The sequence below is a fragment of the Mustela lutreola genome, chromosome 8 (genome assembly GCF_030435805.1).
Source record: "Mustela lutreola isolate mMusLut2 chromosome 8, mMusLut2.pri, whole genome shotgun sequence".
NCBI lineage: Eukaryota > Metazoa > Chordata > Mammalia > Carnivora > Mustelidae > Mustela > Mustela lutreola.
Genome location: NC_081297.1, coordinates 56,451,075 through 56,477,806, shown reverse-complemented (window position 1 = coordinate 56,477,806; position 26,732 = coordinate 56,451,075). Strand labels below are relative to the sequence as shown.

At 40.9% G+C, this 26,732-nt stretch overlaps 1 protein-coding gene across 5 annotated transcripts in view; it reads right to left on the bottom strand.

Moving 5' to 3' along the window:
* The window catches only part of R3HDM2 (R3H domain containing 2), a 163,313-nt gene extending 138,035 nt beyond the window's left edge, over positions 1-25,278 (bottom strand). For 3 of the 5 annotated variants that reach the window (XM_059184862.1, XM_059184861.1, XM_059184863.1), the window contains exon 1: positions 25,026-25,277. The gene's annotated coding sequence lies outside the window, so the exon portion shown is untranslated. Of the gene's footprint in view, positions 1-25,025 lie in introns of all 5 variants that reach the window. The other 2 variants (XM_059184864.1, XM_059184860.1) reach the window with 2 other exon arrangements.
* Positions 25,279-26,732: the final 1,454 nt, after the last annotated feature.

Genomic DNA, 26,732 nt, shown 5'->3' with positions numbered 1-26,732 from the left:
TTATCAGGTACATCTGAGAAGACACAGAAGGGTCTCAGATCTGGAATTCACTCTCTTTTTTTTTTTTTTTAACTGGAAATAACTAGTATCATAAAGATAGCAAAGGATAATTAAGAAAAGAGGTGGTTCTCCTTTAAAGAAATCATTTGCCACTAAAGAAATCAGGATTTCTTGCAGAAATGATTGCTTCTAGGTCTGAAGCAAGTAAAGCACAAAGTGAGCCCAAAATACCTTGTAGTGGCACAGTGTAAGGAAGTGCTCAAGGCCTCACTGGGTCATGTTAAAAGGACATAGTAGTCAGTTTGCTGGAGCTCCCACTGACCAAATTTACAACTACTATTTTTTTTATGTTTATTTATTTTAATAACCTCTACAACCAATGTAGGGCTCAAACTCACAACCCCAAGAGTCACTCACTCTTCTGACCAAGCCAGTCAGGTGCCCCACTGTATTTTTAATACTGAATATTGTCAGTATTTTTGACAGCAATGAACTGTAACATATTTTTTTTTTAAATACCCCATCAACAGTGATCCTCAAAAACAACAAAAAAAAAAAAAAAAAAAAAAAAAAAGGAGAAAAAGGAAAGCTCTTCCTTTTAGAACACCATCAATGAGAAAATGTAGAAGTAATGAGAGAATCAACATTTTCCAACCACCAATGTCATAACCAATTCAGCCAAGGATCTTAAGTGCATGTTAATACAACTGGGTAAAACATAAAGGAATAGAGAAGTCACACATTTTTTAAAAGTATCATCCATAGACTGTTTCTTAATCACAAAGGGAAAAAAAGTACCTTAACAAAGAAGAAATATGTAGCTGACATCAACTAAGTGATCAAACTTTCTATCACCAACAATAGGACAAAAGGACATTATGCACAGAGACAAACACAAGTCATCTTGTCAAAAATGTTTAACCTGAATCTAATCATCACAAATCCAAATTTTAAAACATTCCTCAACATATGTACCCCAGACTCTATAAAAGTATCAATGATATGAGGGGCACCTGGGTGGCTCAGTGGGGTAAGCTACTGCCTTCGGCTCAGGTCATGATCTCAGGGTCCTGGGATGGAGCCCCGCATCGGGCTCTCTGCTCAGCGGGGAGCCTGCTCCCCCCCCCCCCGCCTCTCTGCCTGCTTGTGATCTCTCTGTCAAACAAATAAAATCTTAAAAAAAAAAAAATCAATGACATGAAAAGCAAAAAAGGGGGAAGAGAAACACTCTGAATGAAAGACTGGAAAAAAAAAATGACCGTTAAATGCAACATACGATCCCTGAATAAATCCAGGATTGGAAGGAAAGCTATAAAGCAGTATTCTCAATTATTGAGATAATTGGGGAAATCTGAGCATAGACTATACAGAATAATTGCATCACTAAATATTTTGAAAGTGATAATGAGTTTGATAATACTATCGTAGTAGTAAAGGAAAACAACTTGTCTTTAAGCAATACATGCTTAAGAAATTTGGGGGTGGGGGTGCCTGGGTGGCTCAGTCAGTTAAACACCTGCCTTCGGCTCAAGTCATGATGTCAGGGTCCTGGGATCAAGTTCTGCATTGGGCTCCCTGCTCAGTGGGGAAACTATGCTTCTCCCCTTGCTTCTGCATGCTTTCTCTAATAAAATCTTTCAAAAAAAAAAAAAAAACAAGAATTTTTTTTTTTTTTTTAAGTAGGCTCCACACTAGGCATGGAGCTCAATGCGGGAGGCTTGAACCCATGATCCTGAGTTCAAGACCTCAGCGGAAATCAAGAGTCACCCAGGTGAAGTTTTCTGAGTCTATAAGATACTAATAAAAGTTTCCTGATTTCCTAATACACTAATATAAATTCCCAATATACAATGAAAAAATAAAGTATATATGTGTAGGGAGGGAAGGGGGAGAAAAAGGTGGACAGAGAAAAAGAAAGAGGAAGGGGGTAAAGAGAGTCTGAGAGCACAAATGTGGTAAAATATTTGACAAATATAGGTAGATGTCACATTGGTTTTCAGTGTATCACTATTTTCAGCTTCCTGTAAGTTCAGAATTCTTCTAAATAAAAAAGTTGGGGTGCAAAAGAACAAGAAACAACAATAACCCAAACTTTTAGCTATCCAGTGTAAATTTAGCTGTGTCTTAAAAAGCAATTCCAGGTGGCAGTTACAAGCCCAAACCTCAGCATGAAGCTGGGTTATGTTCTGGCTGCATGACCTAACCTAAACTCTCTGCTATGGTCTGAATGGGTCCTCCCAAAATTCAGGTTGAATCCTAATCCTAGAAAATGATAATATTATGAAGTGGGGCTTTAGGAAGTGAATGGGATTAGTGCCTTATAAAAAAAGTTCCAGAGAGATCCCTATCCCATTCCACCATGTGAGGCCACAGTGAGCAGCAGAAAGCCTCAGGAAGAAGGCCTCACTAGAACGGGACCATGCAGGTGCCTTGATCTTGGACTTCCCAGTCTCTAGAACTGAGAAATAAATTTCTGTTAGTAAGCCATGCAGTATGTGGTATTTTGTTACAGCAGTCCAAACAGACAAAAGACACTCTCTAAGCTTCAGCTATAAAACAGGGATATTACAGGGGTGCCTGGGTGGCTCAGTGGGTTAAAGCCTCTGCTTTCGGCTCAGGTCATGATCCCAGGGTCCTGGGATTGAGTCCCACATCAGGCTCTCTGCTCAGCAGGAAGCCTGCTTCCCTTCCTCTCTCTCAGCTTGCCTCTCTGCCTACTTGTGATCTCTGTCTGTCAAATAAATAAATAAAATCTTTGAAAAATAAAACAAAACAGGGATATTACAGTACTACTCCATGAGGATTATTACTCTCAGCATTTTATTATCCAATAATTGCTATTACTATACTTACATAATATCACATTCTTTGTTCACTTAACTATCTTGTAAGTATGGGGAAACTGGACCAATTTTTAGTCTTTCTGTGTCTTGGCAAGAGTTTACAATCAACAGTAACTTTATTAAAATTTTGTGAGGGGCGCCTGGGTGGCTCAGTGGGTTAAAGCCTCTGCCTTCAGCTCCGGTCATGATCTCGGGGTCCTGGGATCAAGGCCTGAGTCAGGGTCTCTGCTCAGCAGGGACCCTGCTTCCCTCTCTCCACCTGCCTCTCTGCCTACTTGTGATCTCTCTCCATCAAATAAATAAAATCTTAAAAAAAAAAAAATTGTGAACTGCCAAATACATCCAAATTCAAATGAAAGAGTTAAAATGCATTCCACCTAAGGACCAATAAAAATAAATCCACTATTAGCACAAATAACAGAGCTAGTATACTCTCAAGTACCCATCAATGCTTAAGCAACAGCTTCTCACAGCTTGTATTTACTCCTAACCCAAATACTACTCACAGGCTTGCCTTGGTCCAAAAAATGTTGAACTTTACATTCAAATCCAAAGCCATCAGGCCAGAAGTGCCTCTCAACTCCTATTTCCTGGAGCTTCATCTCAGCTCTCATTACTCCACAAGTTTGCCCGGGTGATCTTATATCCTATTCTGGCTTGAATCCCCTTCAGTTGCAAATCCTAAACAACCCGCCTCTCCCTAGAGCTCCAGATTCATTTACAAAATTAGCTAACACACATTTCCAAAGGTGAACTCTCTACCAACACTCTTCTAACCCCAACCAGAACCCCTTTTAGTGATATAATTGACATATAACATTAGTTATTAGTTATTAGTGTAAAACATGACAACATATGTCTATGTGGCAAAATGATCACAGTCTTATTAAATCCATCACCAGACATACAATTTTTTTCTTATGATAAGAACTGTTAAGATCTACTGTTAACAATGTCCAAACACATAATACAGTATTATTAACTATACCTTTTGTACCTTTTCTCCATTTTAACCCATTTTGCCCACTCTCACTCCTGCAACCACCAATCTGCTCTGTAGCTGTAAGGTTCTGTGGGGTTTTTTAGATTCCACGTAATTAGTGAGATCATAGAGTATTTTGTCTTTCATTAACTTATTTCAGTTAGCCCTCAAGGTCCATCCATACTGTTATAAATAGCAGGATTTCCTTTTTTTTTTTAAACGATTTTTTATTTATTTGAGAGGGAGACAGAGAGAGAGTGAAGCAGAGGGTGTTAAGAGAGAACACAACTGGGAGGGAGAGACGGAGGGAGAAGGAGAAGCAGGCTCTCTCCTGCCCAAGATTTCCTTTTTTATAGCTATATAATACTCCACTATATATACATACAACATTTTCTTTACTATTCATTTGTTGCCAGGCTCTTAGGTTGTTTCCATTTCATGGCTGTTGTTAACGATACAATGAACATGTAAGAGCAATACTCTTAAAGATACTGACTTCAGGGGCACCCAGGTGACTCAGTCAGTTAAGCATCCAACTCCTGATTTCTGCTCAGGTCATGATCTCAAGGTCATGTGATTGAGCCCCACACTGGGCTCTGTGCTGGGCATGGAATCTGCCTGGGATTCTCCCTCTCCCTGTGCCCTTCCCCCTGCCACTTGCACCCACTCTTAAAAAAAAAAAAAAAGAGTAGTCCCCTTTTCTCCACATCCTTACCAACACTTGTTAGCTCATCTTTTTGATAATAGCTCTTCTAACTACAGTATGAAGTATTATCTGTGGTTTTGACTTGCATTCCCCCAGTAATTAATGATGCTGAGCACCTTGTCATGCACCTATCGGCCATCTGCATGTATGCTTTAAAAACAATGTCCATTCAGCTCCTCTGCCCATTTTAAAATCAGATTGTGCTTTTTCAGGCACCTGGGTGGCTCAGTCACTGGGCATCAGCCTTCGGCTCAGGTCATGATCCCAGGGTCCTAGGATCGAGCCCAACATTGGGCTCCCTGCTCCACAAGAAGCCTGCTTCTCCCTCACCCACTCTCCCTGCTCGTGTTCCCTCTCTCATTGTGTCTCACTGAATAAATAAATATTTTTTTTTTTAAAGGTGTGGGGTGCCTGAGTGGCTCAATGGGTCAAGCCTCTGCCTTCAGCTCAGATCATGGTCTCAGGGTCCTGAGACTGAGCCCTGCATCAGACTCTCTGCTTAGCAGGGAGCCTGCTTCCTCCTCTCTCTCTGCCTGCCTCCCTGCCTGCTTGTAATCTCTGTCTGTCAAATAAATAAATAAAATATTTTAAAAAAAAAAAAGATTTTATTTATTTATTTGACAGAGAGAGAGATCACAAGCAGGCAGGGAGGCAGGAGAGAGAGGAGGAAGCAGGCTCTCCGCAGAGCAGAGAGCCGGATGCGGGGCTCAATCCCAGGATGCTGGGATCATGACCTGAGCCGAAGGCAGAGGCTTTAACCCACTGAGCCACCCAGGCGCCCCAATAAATAAAATCTTAAAAAAAAAAAGAAAAAAAGAAAAAAAAGGTTGTGTTCTTTCTATTGAGATGTATGAATTCTTCATGTATTTGAGGATATTAGCCCCTTACTATATATATGATTTGCAAAATTTTTCTTCCATTCAGGTTGTTCATTTTGTTAATAGTTTCCTTTGCTGTACAAAAGCTTTTTAAAATTATTTTTAAAATAATTTCTATGTCCAACATGGTGCTCAAACTTGATGGAGATCAAGAGTCACATGCTCTACTGAGCCAGCCAAGCAACCCCTATAGAAAAGTGTTTTGTTTGATGTAGTTCCACTTGCATATTTTTGCTTTTGTTACCTTTGTTTTTGGTGTGAAATTTTAAAAAATCATCACAAAAATGCACATGGCAAGAAAAACACAATGTTCTCCTCTACGAGTTTTATGAATCCAGGTCTGTTTCCTGGATCTTTAATTCATTTTTTAATTTTTATGTATGATATAAGATAGCTGTCCAGTCTACCCAACCTCATTTACTGAAGAGACTATCCTTTCCCCACTATATATTCTTGGCTGCTTTATCATAAATTAATTGACCATATATGCCTGAGTTTGCTTCTGGGCTCTATTCTGTTCCATCAATCTATGTGTCTGTTTTCACACCATTACACCATTTTGATTACTACAACTTTGTAACATAGTTTGAAGTCAAGAAATGGGATGCCTTTAGTTTTGTTCTCAAGCTTCTTTGGCTATTCAGGGTCTTTTGTAGTTCCATACAATTTTAGGATTGTTTGCTCTCTCTGTGAAAAATGCCAGTGGAATGTGGATAGGGATTACACTGAATCTACAGATTGCTTTGCGTAGTATGGACATTTTAACGATATTAATTCTTCTAATCCATGAAAATAGGCTATCTCTCCATTTATTTGTATCTTCAATTTATTTCATCAATGTCTTAAGAGTTTTCAATGTAACGGTCCTTCATCTCCTTGGTTAATTTATCCCTAGGTATTTTATTATTTTTGATAGAATTGTAAATAGTACTATTTTCTTAGTATTTCTGATAGTTCATTATTAGTATATAGAAATATAACTAACTTTTGTATATTGATTTTATATCCTACAACTTTACTGAATGCATTATTAGTTCTAACTTTTTTTAACTTCTTTTAAGGTCTTCTACATATGTCACATGCAGAGACAGTTTTACTTTCTTCCTTTCTGATTTGGATGCCATTTACTTCTTTTTCTTGCTCAACTGCTCCACTTAGAACTTTCAGAAGTCACTATGCTGAATAAAAGTGGCAAAGAAGAGGCACAGCTGGTTAAGCATCTGACTCTTGGTTTGGCCCAGATCATGATCTTGCAGTTGTGAGATCTAGCCCCACACCACACTGTGTTCAGGGCCAAGTCTGCTTCAGATTCTCTTTCTCTCTCTCTCTGTTCTTTTCTTGCTCTCTCTTTAAAATAAATAAAATCTTTAAAAAAAAAATTAAAAGGTGGCAAATAAAAGCTTTCAGTTATTCACTGCTGAGTATAACATAAGCTGTGGGCTTGTGATTTACTGAGTTTTTACCATAAATGGATGCCACACTTTGTCAAATGCTTTTTCTGCATTTATTGAGATGATCATGTTTTTTAGCTTTCATTTTGTGAAAGTGGTATTATCAGACTGACCTGCAAATGTTGAACCATCCTTGTATCCCTGGAATAAACAGGACTTGATTACAGCCTATGATCCTTTTAATGTATTGCTGAATTCAGTCTGCTAATATTTTGTTGAGGATTTTTGTATACAAGAGGATTCATTGGAGATATCGACCTGTAATTCTCTTTTCTTATAGTTCCATTGTCTGGCTTTGGTATCAGGGTTATCCTGGCCTCTGAAAATAAGTTTGGAAGTATTCCCTCCTACTTTTTGGAATAGTCTGAGAAAGACTGGTATTAATTCTTCCTTAAATATTTCACAGAATTCACCAGTGAATCCATCTGGTCCTGGGCTTTTGTTTCTTTTTTTTTTTTAAAGATTTTATTTATTTATTTATTTGACAGAGAGAGATCACAAGTAGGCAGAGAGGCAGGCAGAGAGAGAGGAAGGGAAGCAGGCTCCCTGCTGAGCAGAGAGCCCAATGCGGGACTCGATCCCAGGACCCTGAGATCATGACCTGAGCCGAAGGCAGCGGCTTAACCCACTGAGCTACCCAGGCGCCCCATGGGCTTTTGTTTCTTGCTAGGCTTTTGATTACTGGTTCAATCTCCTTACCAGTAATGGGTCTGTTCAGATTTTTTACTTCATGATTCAGTCTTGTTAGGTTGTATGTTTCTAGGAATTTATCCATTTCTTCTAGGTTGTCCAATTTGTTGGAATATAATCATTGATGGTATTTCTTAGGATCCTTTATTTTTTTGTGGAATCAGTTGTAATGTCTTCTCTTTCATTTCTGATTTTGAAGCTTCTCTCTTTTCTTCTTGGTAAGCCTAGCTAAAGATTTGTCCATTTTGTTTATCTTTTCAAACAACCAGCTCTGTTTCATTTATCTTTTCTATCACCTTTTTAGTCTCTACTTCATTTACTTCTGCTCTGATCTTTGTTATTTCCTTCCTTCCACTAACTTTGGGCTTAATTCAACCTCTTCTTTTTCTAGTTTCTTTTTTTTTCCTTTTGGTGGGCACCAAAGTTTACTGAGCGATAGTAAAGTGATTAGTACAAAGCTCTCAAAGAGGGAGGGGACCCAAGAGAGTTACCCTTTTTTTTAGTTTCTTGAGGTATAAAGTTAGATTACTTGACATCTCCCTTGTTTCTTAATGTAAGCATTTATCACTATCAACTTCCCTTTTAGAACTGCTTTTGCAGCATCCCATAGGTTTAGTATTTTGTATATTATATTTCCATTTTCACTTGTCTCTGGGTATTTTTCTATTTTTCTTGATTGCTTCTCTGATCCAATTGTTGTTCAAACAAGAGCATGTTGTTTAATCTCTAAATATTTGTGGATTTCCCAGCTTTCTGCTTTTTCTTTTACTTTTTTTTTTTTTTTAGATTTTATTTATTTATTCGACAGAGAGAGAGATACCACAAGTAGGCAGAGAGGCAGCAGATGGAGCAGCTCTCTGCTGAACAGAGAGCCTGATGCGAGCCTTGATCCCAGGACCCTGAGACCATGACCTGAGCTGAAGGCAGAGGCTTAACCCACTGAGCCACCCAGGTGCCCCTCTTCTTTTTCTAATAAACTTTTTTCTAAAGATTTTATTTATTTGACAGAGAGACAGGGGGAGAGCATGCACAAGCGCACAAGAGGGTGAGCAGCAGAGGGAGAGGGACAAGGAAGCTCTCTGCTGAACAGGGACCCCAGTGCAGGGCTTGATTCCCTTAACCAAATCATCCAGGTGCCCCTCAGTTGTTGTTTTTTGTAACTAATTTCTCATTTCATACCATTGTAGTTGGGAAAGATCCCTGATATAATTTCTATCTTCTTAAATTTATTAAGACTTGTTTTGTGGCTTAACATATTATCTGTCCTGAAGAATATTCTGTGAGCACTTGAGAATGTTTTTTTCTCTTGATTTTGGATAGAATGTTCTGTGTATATCTGTTAAGTCCATCTGGTCTAACATGTCTCTTAAGGGAATGCTTCCTTACTGATTCTGTTTGGATTTCTATCCCTTGATGAAACTAGGGTATTAAAGTCCCCTATTACTATATTGCTATTTCTCCCTTTCTCTGTTAATATTTGCTTTATACATTTAGGTGCTCCCAAACCTACCCCTTTCTTATTTCAGTTAACAATACCACCCATTTACCCAAGACAGAAATTGAGAGTCATTTATTCACATTATGCACCATCTCCTTGATCCCTCTGATCTCAGCTCCTATCCCCTCTTCTCTGCTTCTATCATTTCTGAGCAAAGAATTTAGTTAAAGGGGCAAGACCTCCAGAGCTCTTTTTTGCCTCCCATGGAGCAGCTGGCTATGTTCCTAATGGTAACTGCTCTATTGGCCTCCAATCACTCAATAACTAAAAGCATCTGACCTACCCTTGATGGACGTGTAGCACGAATGAGAAATAAATCGTTGTTTCCAGCTATTGAGAGTGTGGGTTTGTTTCTTACCCAGCATACCCTGGTCTATCTGGATTTCAACTTATTCTGCATGGACTACAACACCAGCCTCCTAATTAGTGTTTCCCCTCTACTCTATATCCCCTATAAGTATTTCTCCAGGGGCACCTGGGTGGCTCAATCATTAAGCGTCTGCCTTCAGTTCAGGTCATGATCCCAGGGTCCTGGGATCAAGCCCCACACCAGGCTCCCTGTTCTGCAAGGAGCCTGCTTCTCCCTCTCCCACTCCCACTGCTTGTGTTTCCTCTCTTGCTGTATCTCTGTCAAAGAAATAAATAAAACCTTTAAAAATACATATATATATTTCTCCAAATTGCTACCAGAGCTACTTTTGTAAAACAAACATTTCTATGACTAAAATCTTCCAGGATGCCTGGGTAGCTCAGTCGATTGAGCATCTGATTCCCTGGCTTTGACTCAGGTCAGGATCTCATGGATTGTGGGATTGGCCCCATGTCAGGCTCTGCGCTCAGCAGGGAATCTGCTTGAAGATTCTCTCCCTCTGCACCCCGACCCCCTTCATATGTTCTCCCTATCTCACTCTCTCTCAAATGAATAAATAAAGCCTTTTTAAAAAAACATTCAGAGGCTTCTCTTTGCCTCAAAATATTCCACATTCCTTAATATAGCTCTTAAAATCTACCATAAAATCAGGCTCTCTATATATCCTCTCCAGCTATTCAAAATAATGCTATATCTCCATACATACCATATTCTTTAATACTCCTAGGTCTTCACTCAGGCTACTCTATCAACTTGAACTGCCTTCCTACCCTCACACCACCTCCCCCAACTCTGCTTGCCTACCCATATAGGACTCCTGGTCAGCTATCCCTCCCATTCTCTCAACAGCTACTCAAATTTGGCTCTCTTCTCAAGGCCCCTAAGGTCCCTATTTTAACAACCCTTTTCAATACATCAGGCCCCTAACCCAAAGTATAAGTCTCCTTACAACACAAGGAATAGTCCTTCAAGTTCCTTTGTTCAGATATCAAACATTTGTCCCCACCCCTTTCTTCACCTTTTCCTTCTAACTTAATAAAGAAGGTAACAATTCTACCTCTGTTCTGGATTTCATCTTCTCTACATGCTTCAAAACTTCACTCCATTATGACCACTCTCTATTGTCTTGCTCATTCCCCAAATATATAAATATTATCAAGTCTCTCATCTTAAAAAAAACTCTTCCTTGAACCCCACAATCCCTCAGTACTATCCTCTGTCTCCACCTCTTTTTTTTTTTTTTAAGATTTTATTTATTTATTTGACAGGGAGATCACAAGTAGGCAGAAAGGCAGGTAGAAAGAGAAGAGGAAGCAGGCTCCCCACTGAGCAGAGAGCCCAACGCGGGGCTCGATCCCAGGACCCTGAGATTATAACCTGAGCCAAAGGCAGAGGTCCAACCCACTGAGCCACCCAGGCGCCCCGTGTCTCCACCTTTTTGTTATGATCTTGAAAAAGAGGGCTTGGGGTGCCTGGGTTGCTCAGTGGGTTAAAGCCTCTGCCTTCGGCTCAGGTCATGATCCCAGAGTCCTGGGATCGAGCCCCACATCGGGCTCTCTGCTCAGTAGGGAGCCTGCTTCCTCCTCTCTCTCTCTGCCTGCCTCTCTGCCTACTTGTGATCTCTTGTCTGTCAAATAAATAAATAAAATCTTTTAAAAAAGAAAAGAAAAGAAAAACAGGGCTTATTTGCCTTTATTTTCCTCACCTCCTATTTATTACTCAACCCAATACAATTTGGTCTCCGCCTTCATCACTCCAGTGACCCTACTTTCACTGATGTCACCAATGATCTGAGTGCCAAATCCAATAAGTTCTTTTCTGTCCTTACCACACTTGACCTTTCTACCCCACTTGACATAATTTCCTCCCTCTGCCTTCAAACTCTCTTCTCTAAGGTCCTGTCCACATATTTTATTGGTTGTCCATTTACCTTCCTCACTTCCTCAATTTTCTTCCAAGACTCCACTGCCATTAGTCACAACTTTAACTGTTAGTGTTCTTCAAGGCTCCTTCCTCAGGCTTCAACTTTTCAGTTTCAAAATGAACCTCAGATGACTCAATCCATTACTTCAACTACAGCGTATATACTGTTGATTCACAAATGTCTCTCCAGCCTCAAATTCTCTCTCCAATTCCAACCTCATACACCCAACATCCTTTCAGGCATTTCCTATGTAGTTCCATAGGTACTTCAAATTCAACCAGCCTAGAACCAAACACCTCACCTTTATTTCCAAACACACAACTTTCTTTATTCCCCAACTCATCAATAACATGACCATCCACCCTGGTATGGAATCCAGAAAACCAGGAGTCATCCAAAAGCTCATCCCTCTCAGCACTATTCATTCTCTCTCTCTCTCTCTCTCTTTCTCTCTCACATGAGCGTACACACACACACACACCCTCAAATTCTAAGTGGTTCTTCCTGCTAAATTTCTCTTGAATCTGTCCATCCCTGTGACTTGCAGGACCATTTCAGAGCTTACATCTTACTTAGATTATATTGACTGCCCTTAAACTGGACTCCCTGATTCCAGTCTATTTTGCAATCCAGTTCCCAATTTGTCACAAGAGATCTTGGATTTATTTATTTATTTAAAGATTTTGTTCATTTATTTGACAGAGAGAGAGAAATCACAAGTAGGCAGAGAGGCAGGAGGGGGTTGGGAGGGGCGGGAAGCAGACTCCCCGCTGAGTGGAGAGCCCAATGTGGGGTTCGATCCCAGGACCCTGAGATCATGACCTGAGCCGAAGGCAGAGGCTTAACCCACTGAGCCACCCAGTCACCCTGCAAGTGCCTCAGTCGGTTTAGCATCCGCTTTCAGCTCTGGTCATGATCCCAGGTACCTGGAATGGAGTCCTTCATTGGGCTCCTTGCTCAGCAGGGAGGCTGTTTCTCCCTCATCTTCCCACCCGCCCTGTTCATCCTCTCTCTCTCTCAAATAAATAAAATCTTTAAGAAACAAACAAGCCTGGATTTTTTACTGGGGGAGAAGTGGGGGTGGGCCCATAACCCCCATGTTGTTCAAGGATTAACTGTATTTTTTTGTAATGAATAATAAAACATGAACTCTTTAAGGATAAGGACAATGTCACTTTTTTTTTTTTTAAGTTTCTTTGGCATATAACACAATATCTAACAAATGGGCACTTAATAAAGAGCTGAGTGAATGAATGAGTTGGGTCTTTTCATAAATTTTCTTGATATTAGGAATTTGGAAGCAGTTCTATAAACCTCACTTGAAGATCCCTCTTTCTATTATAAAAATACAGAAGAACAAGAAGCTAAGAGAAGATCTTCTAACAGAGACCCATTCTAGGAAGAAAACATGTAAGTGACACTTTAAACACAGACCAATAATAAACAGATAAGTTTTCTTATTTCTAAGCTAATACTATACGATAGGCTTGCAGTACACCAAAGCAGCCTAAATAAAAGACCTCAATCTGTGTTAAGTGAAAAAAGCTGGGCTGGTAAAGTCAAACAGTGGCAAGTGAGTTCCTATAATTATTTTCTTTTTTCTTCTTTTTTTACCTTCTCCCCTCTCCCTGTAATTCTTTTTTTTTTTTTTTTCTTATTTTTAAAGATTTATTTTAGGGGCACCTGAGTGGCTCAGTGGGTTAAGCCTCTGCCTTCGGCTTGGGTCATTATCTCAGGTTCCCATGTCGGGCTCTCTGCTCAGTGGGGAGCCTGCTTCCTCCTCTCTCTCTCTCTCTCTCTGCCTGCCTCTGCCTACTTGTGATCTCTGTCAAATAAATGAATAAATTCTTTAAAAAAAAAAAAAAAAAGATTTTTTTTAGAGAGAAATAAACAGAAGGAGAGCATAAGGAAGAAGAATAGAGAAAAGCAAACCTGAGCCAAAGGCAAACATACAACCAACTGAGCCAACTGGGTGTCCCCTCTCTGTAATTCCTCCCTGAAAATCTACCATCTTTTCAGGGGGCCTCATTTGGCAGAATGCCTTTACTGTGGGCATTGAGCAAAACACAAGTCAACAATAAAGGATAAGATGAAACAGAACAGAATCTTGTGGCCTAGAACACATGGATCTGAATAGATCCTATGTCTGTTTCCAGCCAGTCCACTAAACTGAAAAGACAACTGCCATTTCCCAACCAAGACACAGAAAAGCAGTTATGAAAGCAATGTTAATTCCAAAGAGAAAAAAGGAAGAAAATAGAGCTCACAGGAATAAAGCAGCATTTTTCAGAGCCAACATTAACTTCAATGCTGTTGTGTTACTTAACAGCACTGGAGAACATTATTTAGAACCTAGTAATTTGATCACGTTTAATACAGACTGTCCTTCTATGAGACAGGCTATACTTGCTGACTGTGGCCACCAAGCTGGTATAAATAGAACTCAGCTACATGGAAAGTGTGCTCAATATCTACAGATACCTCTTTGTCCCTCTTCTGTATTGTTCAGATTTCCTTTTATTATTTTGAGAGAGAGAAAGCATGTTGAGAGCATGAGAAGGGGGGAGGGTCAGAGAGAAAAGGAGGAGCAGACTCCCTGATGAACAAGGAAGCCCAATGTGGGGCTTGATCCCAGGATCCTGGGATCATGTCCTGAGCCAAAGGCAGCACTTAACTGACTGAGCCACCAAGGCACCCCCCTTTCCTGTATTATTAACTAAATATAGGTGAAGTAAAATACTGAAACTAGCTTAAGAATCCATTAAATGGAGCTTCAGTCTCAAGTGTCCATACTTTTTTTTAAGATTTTATTTATTTATTTGAGAGAGTTGAACAGACAGATAGTGAGAGAAAGCATGAGCGGGGAGGAGAGGGAGAAGCAGACTCCCTCAGAGTAGGGAGCCTGACACCTCACTCAATCCCAGGACCGTAAAATCATGACCTGTGCAGAAGGCAGACACTTAACCGAAGTGTCCACATTTTAAATCATCAGATCTATCACAAAGAATTATTGTACCTAACTTTAAGAGATACCTCCAAAAGTTAAGTTTTCCTCTACCCTAGAAGGAAGCAGACTATCAACTCCATTCTACATACAAAGACAATGATTCAGTCCAATTATTGAGATTAAACTCAGAAAAGCGTCAGAGAACTTTAAACAGGATTAAAAATTCAGAGTTTTAAACAGTGGCTTTGATTTGACTTCTCATAAAGCCTATACAGAAATGAAACAGATTTGTGTTCTTTCAATAGTCCTATCTCGGGGCGCCTGGGTGGCTCAGTGGGTTAAAGCCTCTGCCTTCAGCTCGGGTCATGATCCCAGGGTCCTGGGATGGAGCCCCACATCGCATTGGGCTCTCTGCTCAGCGGGGAGCCTGCTTCCTCCTCTCTCTCTGCCTGCTTCTCTGCCTACTTGTGATAAATAAAAAAGTCCTATCTTGTTGGTCAAATATACATAATTTTTCAGCCATCACAGTCATTCAAAAAGAAAAAATATATTTCTGCCTTACCATAAAGGAAAAATACTGCAAGCATAAAACCCTATTTTGACTTCATAAACAAAAATACTGACAGGATGGAGAGTAAAACACAAAGATAAATTTTAAACCAAGTAACTCTGAAGGGAAAATAAAAAGATTGGAAAGGGGGTAAGTAATATAAGGCTGAAGATATATGATAATATGAAAGGTAAAACTTTGATGTTACTAGCTAAAAGGGTAAAAATGTAGCTCAGGGTTTCAGTTACTGGTCTTAGAATAGCTCTGGTCCAAATCTAGACTCAAACAATGTTCTCTTGGGAATGGCATTAACGAGGAGAGGCAAAACAACTGGTAACAGCACAATCTAGAACATATACCTCTAGAACATATGCCTCAAATCATCTAGTTTCTTTCTTTCCTTCTCTTCCTTACAGTTAGTAAAGGAATAAGACAAAAATCACATGTTTTAGAGAGCTCTTTTGGCACAAGAGAGATCACGATCCTAGCAAATTTAACTTCAGTGTGAGCAGAAACTCAGAATGGAATACAAAGAGAGAAATATGGTAAGGTAAAGACAAAAGGGAACCCAGCATTATGGAAACTGGTTCAAAACACACAGACAAAATAAGAGCTTTAGGATGCCTTGAAAGGGTTCCAGAACATGATACCCAAACCAGTGAAGGTTTTTGTTTTTGCTGTTTTGGGGAAGAGAGGCATTCAGGGAAAACAATGCTTTAGCCAAGGCAGCAAGGTGAGAGAACAGGGAGGGTGAAAGAACAAGTAATTCATCTATAGCTGATGCCTAAGCCTGAAAGCAAAAGAAAGACAGCAAAATATAAGGCAGATGAGGTTAAAACACTCAGGTTAAAAAAAAACAAAACAAAAAACAACCTCTGTACTGGGAGCAAACAGAAGACATTAAAAGGTTATAAGCAGCAGAAAATAATAGATTTTAATCTTCTCTCAGCTGAAGGGTACAGAACTAAATGAAAGATTAGGAAAAGCAAGACTAGGACAGGAAGGCCAGTTAAAGCCCATCACAGTTTCTGGAATGAGAGAGAATGGTCTCCTGAACTAAGAAAGTGGCGACGCTGATGGAGAGAAATGGAAAGATTCAAGACAGACTGAGGAGGTTAAAAGTCTACATAACTTGGGGCACCTGGGTGGCTCAGTGGGTTAAGCCGCTGCCTTCGGCTCAGGTCATTGATCTCAGGGTCCTGGGATCGAGTCCCGCATCGCCTGCTTCTCTCTCTCTCTCTCTGCCTGCCTCTCCATCTACTTGTGATTTCTGTCAAATAAATAAATAAAATCTTTAAAAATAAAAAATAAATAAAAAATTAAAAAGTCTACATAACTTAAAATTACTGGGTGTTAAAGAGTAAGGACTCAAGTCTAACACCGAGGTTTCTTGGCTTATGCACCTGGGTGGTATCATTAACAGGAAAGAAGAACTCCGAGAAAAAATTTCCATGGTAAAAGTATTTTTGCTTTAGTTATGCTGAATCTAGGAAACTAGGTGCCAATCAAATGGAGATACTGAAGAGACTACTGAAGAAATGAGCCTAGAGCTCAGGCAAGACATCAGAACTGGAGACAGAGACTCACAAGTTGTCAGCTTATAGTAATAGATGCTAAATAAAGCCATCAGGGTCTATGAGACTGACTGCCTGTGTAGAGCAAGGTTTTTCTAAATGTCATCCAAGACAACTGACCAGAGAAATCAGAAACACTTGGAATGTTTGCTAAAGTACGAATTCCATCCCAAACCTACTAAACCAAAATTTCTGCAGATAAGACCCAAGAATCCACATTTCATTCATTCAACATATATGTACTGCGTGACTATTCTAGGCCTTAGAAACACAGCAGTTACCAAATAAAAAAGGTCCCTGTTCTCATAGGGCTTAAGTTCTAGGTGTGAAGCAGACTACAGACAAGAAAACAAACAAGATAACTTAAGACAGTGGTAAGTGCTATGGAGATAATAAACAGAAGAATGTGATAAAGCACAAGGGGGAGGTTAATTATTTTGTATAGGTGGTCAGGGTAGGTCTATGAAGGAAGCATCTGAGTCAAGACTTGAAAAATAAGAAGTAAGGCAGGTGAAGATCTGGGAGAATAACATTTCAGGCAGAAGGAATTATAAGTACAAAGGCCTTGGGGCAGAAAAAAGCCACTATGGCTACAGTGTAGTAAGAACAGTTAAGTGTAATACAAGTTAGGTTAGAGAGGTTAGCGGGGCCAGATCATGAAGACTTTTGTAAGCCACACTCAACAAATTCTCCAAAGCAGTGTTTACGCCATTAAAGTTTAAGAATGAGAGGGGCGCCTGGGTGGCTCAGTGTGTTGAGCCTCTGCCTTAGGCTCAGGCCATGATCCCAGGGTTCTGGGATCGAGCCCCACATCAGGCTCTCTGCTTGGCGGGGAGCCTGCTTCTCTCTCTCTTTCTGCCTGCCTCTCTGCCTACTTGTGATATATACTCTCTCTCTCTCTCTCTGTAAAATAAATAAATAAATCTTTTTTAAAAAAATAAATAAAGTTTAAGAAAGAGAGAGAGGCAGAATTCAACTGAAATCTTAAGGAAAACACACACTAAGAAATGAAAAGGAGAAAAGGAGCCAGGAATCCAAGTGGAAAAGAAATTAGTGTCACTGAAACATTTCAATTTCAAGAGAGGGGGGTCAACACAAATGCTGCAAAAAAACTGAATAAAATAAGGATAAAAAGGATGAATAAGGTCTACCATGTTCTTCCCATTGATTTTGATGGCTGCTGGGCCACCTCCACCAACAGCATTAGAAACAGTAAGTGCCCACTCCTTGTGCAGGTATATATTCACCCGCTACCTACCCACATTATTTCCTGGAAGTTATCAGCTGATTACTGTCCTAGATTTTCTTCTTCCCTTTTCCCAAAGAATCACAAGGGAAGAGTTAGTAAAAAGAACAATTTGTGAATATAGGGAAAAATTGTATTTCAAATATATTAATTATTAAATTTCAATTGTCACTGCCTTGATTACTTTCCTCCTAATTCTCTGTTATGAAACTAATAGAAGCTTTCACAAGTCTAATCCAACTAGTTCTCCAAAGGACAAAGAATAACCTAATGCCCATAAGGCTGATCACATGCCAAAACCATGCATAAATTCTTACAACTGACATATGCAACAAAAACACTGCCCCCACAAAAAACCTGAACTATATAACTTGGAAAATTTGGTCATTTAATATAACGTTGACACCACTTTAATTCCAATGAGCTTTTAGGAAAGAGAAAGTACTTTGCAGGTATGAATATGATTTTGATTATTAGTAGTAATAAATACTGCAGCACAAATATTATCAACATAAAATAGGCCAAAAGCAACCACACAAGAAAGATAACAAAGTGGTAAAGCAAACCAGTTAATATACTTAAAACAGTCTATCTGTATTCTGTACATCAGACAAGAACTGCATAGAAGACTAGTATCGACAGGGGCACTTAGGTGCTTCAGCGGCCTGAGCATCTGCCTTAAGCTCAGGTCATGATCCCCGGAAGCCCCGCATTGGGCTCTCTGCTCTGTGGGGAGGCTGCTTCTCCCTCTCCCTCTGCCCTACACTAAGCCCCTGCTCTTGCACTCACTCGCTCTCAAATAAAATCTTTAAAAAAATTTTTTTTTTGTTTTAAAGAAGACTAATAACAAGAGCAAAATTGGGGCGCCTGGGTGGCTCAGTGGGTTGAGCCGCTGCCTTCGGCTCAGGTCATGATCCCAGGGTCCTGGGATCGAGTCCCACATCGGGCTCTCTGCTCAGCAGGGAGCCTGCTTCCTCCTCTCTCTCTCTCTCTGCCTGCCTGTCTGCCTGCTTGTGATCTCTCTCTATCAAATAAATAAATAAAATCTTTAAAAAAAAAAAAAAGAGCAAAATTATCTTTAAAAAAATCTAAATAGAATAGGTAGAATAGACAGCTAAATAGCTGACCAAAACTTGACCAGCTTTTCTTCTCCCACTACCGACTCACAATTAATAAATACCAATTAGAAATAAACTGTGTTCGGGGCACCTGGGTGGCTCAGTCATTGGGTGTCTGCCTTTAGCTCAGGTCATGATCTCAGGGTCCTGGGATCGAGCCCCGAATCGGGCTCCCTGCTCTGCGGGAAGCCTGCTTCTCCCTCTGCCACTTCCCCTGCTTGTGTTCCCTCTCTCTCTCTCTGTGTCAAATAAATAAATAAATAAAATCTTAAAAAAAAAAAAAAACTACGTTCTTTTAAAACCTGCTAATGCTTCATTTATTCTTATATTCTAGCTCTATAGGATAAGGACTTAAGCTGAGATCTTTCAGAACCTTTGATGAAACTATAGTTTTTAACTTGCATGAAGAAGTTTTTGAGATATTCAATAGGGAAAAAAAAAATAGCTGTACATAGTATTAACAGCTATAGAAAAATGGGAGAATCAGAAAAATAGAAGAATCAGAACATTGGTCTCAGGGAAGAAAGGTTACAGAACACTTAACAAGTTTCACTTTTTTCCCAAAAAAAATACCCCCAAATGACGGCAAATTGTTTCCCAGGAAAAACAAAACTCTTTGACAATTTAGAAAACTCAGAGTGTGACAAGTAAGCAAGCAATTAAAAGGAATGAAAGATTTTTGATGCTTTTTTGGTTAACAAACTGAGGAATAGAATAAAATGAGTCCTTAAAAAATACCAGAAGTGTTTTGGAGACATGACTACCTGAGGATTTTGCACCTTTTTTCTCATCTCTCCTGGGGTTCCCAATTGGGTAAGTTCTTTTTTTTTTTTTTTTTTTTTTAAAGCAAAGGAAAGTACTCTGGGAAATTAACTTTCAAAATTAGAAAAGTAGAAACAGCTTTCCCAGCATAGGCTCAAACTGAAAAACTCACAAGAGACCCTGAAGAAAAGCAAAAGAATACCTGGATTTAGGAAGCATCCCAGAATCTTTCCTATCATACTTCTCAAGTGAAAATGATGAAATCACACAGACTATTGTAATTAAGAGCTTTTAACATCAATTTTCTTTTTTTTTTTTTTTTAGCTTTTTTTATTTATTTGAGAGAGAGCAAGAATGAGAAATAGAGAAAGCATGAGAAGGGGGAAGGTCAGAGGGAGAAGCTGACTCCCTGCCGAGCAGGGAGCCTATGTGGGATTCGATCCCGGGACTCCAGGATCATCACCCGAGCTGAAGGCAGTCGCTTAACCGACTGAGCCACCCAGGCACCCCAATTAACATCAATTTTCTTTTAAGATTTTATTTATTTGAGAGAACGAGCAACCATGGGGGAGCCATGAGCAGGGAGCCCAATATGGGGCTCGATCCCAGGACCCTGGGATCATGAGACCCACATCGGGCTAGAGCTGCTCAGTGGGGAGCCTGCTTTCTCCTCTCTCTCTCTCTGCCTGCCTCTCCACCTACTTGTGATCTCTCTCTGTCAAATAAATAAAATCTTTAAAAAAAAAAAAAAAAAAGAAATCTTTCCTATCTCTGTTTTCAGAAATAAATTCAAAGCTAGGAAGTAATGGACAAACTTCACTGGAAAGATGGAACACGTGCTAAACTGCTAAATCAGCAACCATGGGGGCACCTAGATGGCTCAGTCAGTTAAGTATCTGCCTTCAGCTCAGGTCATGATCCTGGAGTCTTCTGCTGCCCCTCACCCCACTCATGCTCTCTCTCTCTCTCTCTCTCTCTTGCTCTTGCTCTTTCTTTCAAATAAATAAATAAATCTTTAGAACGAAAATAAATAAAATAAAACTAGCAATCGTGGTAAGAACAAAAGTTAACCAACCACTAAAAGACTATTAAGCAAAATGTTTTCTACACAGAGAGTAAGGATACAGCTGGAGGAAAATACTGAGGCCATGGTGTATGAAGGTCTCTAAAATTAGACCCACCAACTGTATTCATGCACACACATTCAAGCCATGAGTCCAGTTATTTTTCCTACTTGCAAATTGGGAGCACATTTCACACAAGGACACTCGGAGTCCCTTATCCAAGGAGGCACAGAGAATCCTTAAAAAACAAACAAACAACAGCATACAGTTTCACAAAATTCTCTCCTCCTGAACTTTCTGAAATCATGCAACCAAAAGGCAACACTTTTTAATCCCTTCTTCAAAATACGCTTTTTCCTGAAAACTTTCCTTGAGTTCATGAAAAGATCTGGCACAGGAATAAGCACTGCATCATTCAGAAATCATTACCTACACTTTGTAGTAATTTTTGTCAGTATTCAGGTTTATCTATCAGAGGTGAGAATGTGGTTTAAGTATCTCTGGAGCATGAGAAAGACTTCCTAGAAATTGTGAGGAAGGATTTAAAAGGGGACAACAGGAGTGCCTGGGTGGCTCAGTGGGTTAAAGCCTCTGCCTTCTGCTCAGGTCATGATCCCAGAGTCCTGGGATCAAGCCCCACACATGGGGCTCTCTGCTCCTCGGGGAGCCTGCTTCCCCCCCGGCACCCCGCCTGCCTCTCTGCCTACTTGTGATCTCTGTCTGTCAAATAAATAAATAAAATCTTTAAAAAAAAAAATCTACTCTTAATAAAAAAATAAAAGGGGACAACAGAAGTTTAATAGAAGTATTTATCAATCTACCTATATTACGTCAGAAATTATTCACAAAATAAGAACTACTAATATATCTCTGATTTTGTCACTTCTTTACACTAATATCAGAACCACATCCACTCCAACAGATACAAGATCCCCAATTTTTCCACCCTCCCACAAACTGTTCTCTAATAGCCCTGGCAGCTTTCAATGTCCTGGCAAAGGTTTAACGAAAAACTTAAGGCTTTGCCACCAGCATTTCCACAAAGTGTTAAAACCCCTCTCTCACACCCTTACCTTCCTAAGCTGGAGAACAGTGGCCAGGACTGCCACAAAGAGAAACCTCATCTAGGCGACTCTAGCCAAAAGGCCAACAAAGGTAACAAATGCACCAACCAAGAAATGAGAAAGGAAAAAATAAATGAGGGATAATCCACAGAACTCAGGCAGGCCTGCTCCTTTTTTCCTCAGACTTAATACAGAATTTAGTTGCTAAAAATGCCCCCCCCAAATGGATGGGGGGGGGGGATCAGAAGTTCCCAGAATGAACCACTCCGTCATTGTTAGAGAAAGCTATTCTCATAGTTTTTTTAACTCAACTGGCTCCACATGAATGGGGGGGGGGGGGAATATAACCCATACAGCCCACACTGTAAATATTAACATCTTCAGTCTCTGAAAAATTCAAAGGGGAACTAGCCTGTTCAGTGCCTTGGGGCCAAAGAAGTAAGGATGGTAATAGCTGTCTCATCAGGGAAATGAACACACATCAAGGGAAGGGCCTGATGCAGGAGGTAAAAATTCTAGTCACATGAGAGTTTAAAACAATCTTCGTCTAGGACCACCAACACCAAAGATCCCCTGTGCTTCACCCCCTCTGCCTTAGAAGTGCTTCTCTTCAATGAACTGAAAGTACAAGACTTCTGTCAAAAAGAGAAATGCAGCAAAAAACGACAGAAAAAGAATCTCAAATTTTTCCAATGAGTACCTCACAAAATCTTAGTGATAATTCATTCCGCACTTACAAGGACAACCAATAATGACCAAAAATTCATAACAAGGAGAAAACTGCTGAGCATCCAATGCATGGCAACTTCTATGCTAAGTGCTGAGGACATAGCAATTAACAAACAAGCCTATTTATTCTCATTAGGCTTACTTTCTAGTGGGGGACACCAAACATAGGTATGTTATAGGTTGCTAAGGGTAAGGAAAAAAATAAAGCAAAAAAGTAGGATAGAGAATTATGTAAAGGGGGGGTTGCGATTTAAATAACCAAGGAAATGTCACTGTTTGAGTGACAGTTGAATAAAGAACTGAAAGAGATGAGGGGACAAAGTTATGCGTTTTTATAATGAAAAAGTAATCCAGGAAGATCTGGGGAGTAAATGCATAGCCCCTGAGGCAGAAGTGAGCCCCAAGGAAGGGCTAGGAGATCATAGGAGTATGTTGAGGAGGAAAGGGTGTTACAGATCTAGGGCTTTGAAGGCAATTGTAAAGTCTTTGGTTTTTGTTCTGAAAAAGCAAGGAAGCTATTTCCCCTTCAGACTCTTTTCCATTAAAAAATATCAGGCACCCTATTTTTACATACACAAGTTTTTAAAATATTTGCTTTAAATTGTGGTATTGGGTTGCCTGGGTGTCTCAGGCGGTTCAGTGTCTGCCTTTGGCTCAGGTCATGATCTCAGGGTCCTGGGATGGAGACCTGCAATGCATGAGCCCCGCAGTGGATCAGGCTCCCTACTCAATGGGGATTGCTGCTTTTCTCTCTCTCCCTCTGCTCCTCCCCCTGGCTCATGCTCTCTCTCTCCCTAAATAAATAAATAAAATCTTTAAAATAAATAAATTGTAGAGATCTACAATATAGATCCACAGTAGATGCAAAGACAGCTGGAACTGCAACTCTGAAATTTAACTTTTGCTGACAGTTCATCAGACATTTCACAAAGATTCTCTGTCCTCTCAACCCTATGGTAAACAGCAATGGGGGAAGAAAAATACAACTATAAAGTGAACCTAATTAACCTAACCTACCACCTGGCACCCTATTTAAGTCATTTTTATCTTGAAGCTTCCACAAAGGGGGAAAAAGGAAATATTGGAGAAAGGAAATGGGGGAGGCAGGGAGCATGAGAATAAAGAGGAGCCACTAACAACTAATTCAAGTGCCAATTTGACTATCCAAAAATACAATAAAATGCTAGGAATGTGTAATATTCCAGAAGTAGAACCCGTCACCTCCTTCTTCCCCAGTCTCCATGTGACCATCAACATCAGACAGAACTCAGGCTTCTCTATTTCAGTTAAGTCTATTTGAAAAAGATTTATACAAGAACATTCATCCAACTGGGATCTGAATTTAAATTTTCCCACACTAACAAAACACGACTCAGAAAGCGATCTGAACACCCACGCTTATAACAGCATTACTGTCGTTGGCAAAGACAGGAAAACAACCTAAATGTCCATAGATGAATGAATGGATAAAGTTGTGGGGTGTGTATGTGTGTGTGTATACATATAAAACACACATATAATGGAATATTAGTCAGCAATAAAAAAGGAGGAAATTCTACCATTTGTGACAACATGGATAGGCCTGGAAGGCATGTAAGTCAGAGAAAGACAAACAGTATACAATATCACTTATGTGTGGCATCTAAATAAACAAATGAAAAATCAAACACCATGCTCATAGAAAAAGAGATCAGACTTGTCCTTACCAGAGGCAGAGGGTAAGGTAAGGGGGAACTGCAGGGAGGTGGACAAAAGGCACAAATTTTGTTATAAGTAAGTAGGAGGGATGTAATGTACAACATGATGACTATGGGTTGCCACTGCTATGTGATTTATAGGAAAGTTGATAGAATAAATCCTGAGTTCTCATCACACAGACATTTTTTTCTTTCCTTTTTTTTTCTTTTTGTTTCTATACAAGAACGATGGATATTAGCTGAACCTATTTCAACAATCATTTTACAAAATATGTAAATCAAACCATCACGCTGTGTGCCTGAAACATAAACAGTAATGTATGCCAACTACTTCTCAATAAACCTGGAAAACATGTGTCATCATTATCCAAGAACAATTCACTGAGTGAACGAATAATTATTCTGCGGAGTCACCAAAATAAGTAAGAGTTTTAAGAGGCTCAAGTGTGAGTTATGAGCCTAATGTAGGCCCAACTTTTAAGCTCCAGAAACATCTCCCTGTATGTTCCAACTCGGATCCCAGCACGACTTGAAACGCTTCAACACGTTTCCCTCCGTTTTTCCAGGGCTCCAAGGTAAACGGAAACCCAAGAAACACATGGAGCTAGTCACCCCCAAGCACTACAAGAGCTCAACAGTTCTTCGGTCCCACCACACAGGCCACAGGTGGCGCCAGCCCCCCCGCCCTCTGTCCCGTGCCCCCACTCCCCCGCTTCTCGCCTGCGCTCCCCGCACACACTCGGGGCGTCTCGGGCCTCGGGGCCGTCCTTCACGGTGGGTTCCGGCCCTGACCCACTATCCCCAGGCCCGGGTAGCTCCAGCGCGAGGAACCCGGGTCTGGGGGCCGCCGCCCGCCAGCCCGCGCGGCCGCCACGCCCCCTGCCCACGGGCCGCCCGCGCCGTCCGCCCCCTTGGCCGGGAGGTGGCCTCACCTAACGCGGGCCGTAGCCGGGACGGCGCCCGCGTCTCCGCCCGCCGCCCCGGGCCCACGGCCGCTCGGCTACGGCTCGGCCCCGACGGCCGGCGGCGGCGCGCTTCTGGGGGCGGGCTCTTCTCGGCGGGGGTTTCCCCCGGACCTAGGCGGGGGAGCAGGGGGGACTGGGGCGGGGGAGGGGAGAGGGGCTTGGGAAGGAAGGGGGAGAGGGGGAAAAAAGGGGGGAACCAAACCCGGAAAGGGAGAAAAGGGGGGAGGGGGAAAATCAGAAGGGGAAGAAAGGCCCTGAGTCCGCCCCCCGCTGCGGCCTGCGCGCTACGTCACCACGTCCGGCGTAGTCGTCAGCGCGTCCTGCGCCCCGCGCGTCTCTGCTTCCTCTGTGTCTCTCGGCTGCTGCAGACGCCCCCTATCTAGGCACGCACTCGCTCCGACTACCCACACGTTCTCCTCTCCCGCGCACTTGCTGGGACCACCACGCTCTATATGTCTCGCTCCCTCTGTCGCTCCCTCCGCGTTACCTGTGCCTCAAGCCAGCAACCCTGATCCACTGCGATCCCCTCAGTCCCCCTTAAGTCCATCAGGCCTGTAAGAGTCACCCAAGATTTAAACATAATACTAATTACTATAGAGTAATTCCAGTTTACAGAGCACTTTCAAAATAGCCTTACACGCAGGATGGTAACTCCTGTAATAAATATTTGTAGTATAATTGGACAAAGATCATGTGGTAGGTGGATGTCCATTTTTCCAGATGTAAAAATTTAATTCTATAAAAAGCAGGTTTAAGTCCATCTTATTAAAATCACTTGCGGGACACCTGGGTGGCTCAGTTGGTTGGGCAGCTGCCTTCGGCTCAGATCATGGTTCCAGCGTCCTGGGATCGAGTCCCACATCCGGCTCCTTGCTCGGCGGGGAGCCTGCTTCTCCCTCTGCCTCTGCCTGCCATTCTGTCTGCCTGTGCTCGCTCTCCCTCTCTCTCTCTGATAAATAAATAAAATCTTTAAAAAAAAAAAAAGTCACTTGCCAACTCCTTCCAAGATCTAGTTCTTTTCCTTAAGAGTCACTTGAGTTTGCAACTTCCCCCGGTCTGTCCGTTCTAGGCAGAATCAATTTAGTTATTGACCAGATGTATTTGGATCATTTACTCACTGCCTCCCTCAAAGAAGCACTGTAGTCTTACGTTGATAGAATTTGGCTATTAAATATTTTCTATGTTGCAAGAACTACAGGCAAAAAAATAAATAATTACAGTACAATGTAAGTGCTATAAATAGAGATATGTTCAATGTGCTGTGGAAACAAGGAGCAATTGGTTGTTAGAGGTAAGGGAGACTGAGTAAGCTACGGAGAAGTTACATGCTGTGTGCCTTAAATATACATGGTGATGTATGTCAGTAAATTCTCAATAGAATGGGGGAGAGAGGATTCCCACACTTTTTTTTTTTTAATCAGTAAATTTTTACTTTAGTGAAATGCTCTTTATTTTTTTTTTTTTAAAGATTTTTATTTATTTATTTGACAGAGAGAAATCACAAGTACACTGAGAGGCAGGCAGAGAGAGAGAGAAGGAAGCAGGCTCCCTGCCGAGCAGAGAGCCCGATGTGGGACTCGATCCCAGGACCCTGAGATCATGACCTGAGCCGAAGGCAGCGGCTTAACCCACTGAGCCACCCAGGCGCCCTATTTTTATTTTTTTTTAAGATTT